The sequence below is a fragment of the Mastomys coucha genome, unplaced genomic scaffold (genome assembly GCF_008632895.1).
Source record: "Mastomys coucha isolate ucsf_1 unplaced genomic scaffold, UCSF_Mcou_1 pScaffold21, whole genome shotgun sequence".
NCBI lineage: Eukaryota > Metazoa > Chordata > Mammalia > Rodentia > Muridae > Mastomys > Mastomys coucha.
In genome coordinates, this window is record NW_022196904.1 from 102,079,115 (window position 1) to 102,080,920 (window position 1,806).

The 1,806-nt window shown below is 62.7% G+C and overlaps 1 protein-coding gene across 4 annotated transcripts in view; it reads left to right on the forward strand.

The window, feature by feature from the left end:
- The first annotated feature begins 281 nt into the window (after nucleotides 1-281).
- Nucleotides 282-1,806, forward strand: part of Arntl (aryl hydrocarbon receptor nuclear translocator like) — a 100,397-nt gene continuing 98,872 nt past the window's right edge. For 2 of the 4 annotated variants that reach the window (XM_031387929.1, XM_031387930.1), the window contains exon 1: nucleotides 282-461. The gene's annotated coding sequence lies outside the window, so the exon portion shown is untranslated. The remainder of the gene's footprint in view (nucleotides 462-1,806) is intronic. The other 2 variants (XM_031387927.1, XM_031387925.1) reach the window with 2 other exon arrangements.

Genomic DNA, 1,806 nt, shown 5'->3' on the forward strand with positions numbered 1-1,806 from the left:
ACTCCTCGGGGCGTGTGCTTCTGTGCGCCAAATGATTGGTGAAAGGAAAGTAGCAGGTAAACCAGCCCTGCCGTCTTGCCATTGGTCAGCGGCTTTCCTACCGGTCACTCGATTGGCTAGCCTAACGCGGAGCCGAACGCGAATTGGTTTGGGTTGTCCGCCAAGACAACTCCGTTCGCTCGCTCTGATTGGCTAGCGGGAAGAGGCAGGTATCCGGGCTCCGCGGCTCCTCCATTGGTGGGCGGGGAAGGGGGGTTGGGCACAGCGATTGGTGGGCGGGGGGCCGGGCCTGGGCCGGCGGGGAGCGGATTGGTCGGAAAGTAGGTTAGTGGTGCGACATTTAGGGAAGGCAGAAAGTAGGTCAGGGACGGAGGTGCCTGTTTACCCGCGCCGGACTTGCCGCCGCCGCCGCCGCGGGATCCGAGTGCGGGTGCGGGCGCGGGCGCTCGCGGCGAGCCACGGTGAGTGTCGGCACGGCTGCGGGCAGTGGCCGTCTCGGGGCGTCCCGTCGGGGGTCGCGAGTTCCCGGGCGGGCGCACCGCCCCCGCCCCCGCCCGCGGCGCAGCCGGGCCGCCGGGAGCCCTGCCCGACGTGCCCGCTGCCGGCCTTAAAGGGCCCGTGCGGCTCCCAGCCCCCACCCAGCCTCGGGGAGGCTGCGCCCCTTAAAGGCGCCGCTCCCGCGCACCCCCATCTTCCCCGCCTGGGCTGCACAGCGGGCGGGGGAGGACTAGGGGGACCCTGGGACGCTGTCAGCGGGCGCGCCCACCTTCCCCGCGCGGGCATCACCACCTGGCTCGGGAGGGGGCGGCCGGCGGCCTCTTAAAGAGACAGCAGTACCCGGTGGCAGCAATGACCCGAGGCTGGGAAGAGCTCCGGGATGCATTCCCGGGAGCTTCTGGATCCCCGAGGAGATAGCCGGGACGCGGGCAGAACGATGCTATGCAGCGCTTGCCTGGCCAACCCTTCTACACTTCCCCCTCGGGAGCCGGGTGGGGGCGGGGAGGGCGTCTCCGTCAAGTCGGGGAGTCCGTACTGGTACGTCCCTATGGCCTGTCTTGGGGCTGGCACGGACCCCGGGATTCCCCTGGCGGGCTTGGACCAGGCCCATGGATAGCCGTCGGGCCTGAGCTGTCCGGTACCTGGGTGGTCCTGGAGGATGTGTGTCTTCCCTGTTGGGTCTGCGAGTCGGTACCCGAGGGCGTGGGGACCGTGCCCTGCCCCCGGTAGGAGTCTGAGAGACCTGAGGAGTGCGCAGCGAGGCTTCACTCTGCTGCGGGTTTGACTGATAATCGGGGAAGACGAAGGTTTCCACTGGAGATTGCCCCAATGTAGACAGCTCGGGGGTGCCCGGGTTGGTTGGGAGAAGTCGAAGGTAGAATTTTACGCAGACTCGGGGCGCACATGACAGCCATCCCCCGGAGGTCGCGTAGCGGGTTGTGTTCTGCGGCGTTGGGGAAAGAAGGACTGCGTTGGACACGGGAGTTTGTCTTGTTGTCAAGTTGCGCTGGCAAAGCTGACATGATCGCCCCTTACCTGTTCCGGGTGCATCTTCTCAAGTCCTTTCCCTATGCTTAGCCTAGTTTTGGCCCTTTGATCCCTTGAGATCAGTCTCCTCTCCTGTCTTAAGTTGTTACTTTTAAGCAAGAAATCATTAATCAAGTTTTCTCACCCAACTTCCAAAAATCAGATACTGTAATCACGACCAAGTACTTTTTGACAGTACCATTATTGCCAAGGTCTTCGTTGTGGCTTTTAGATTCTTTTCTTTTCTTTTTCTTTTTTTCTTTTTTTCTTTTTTCTTTTTTC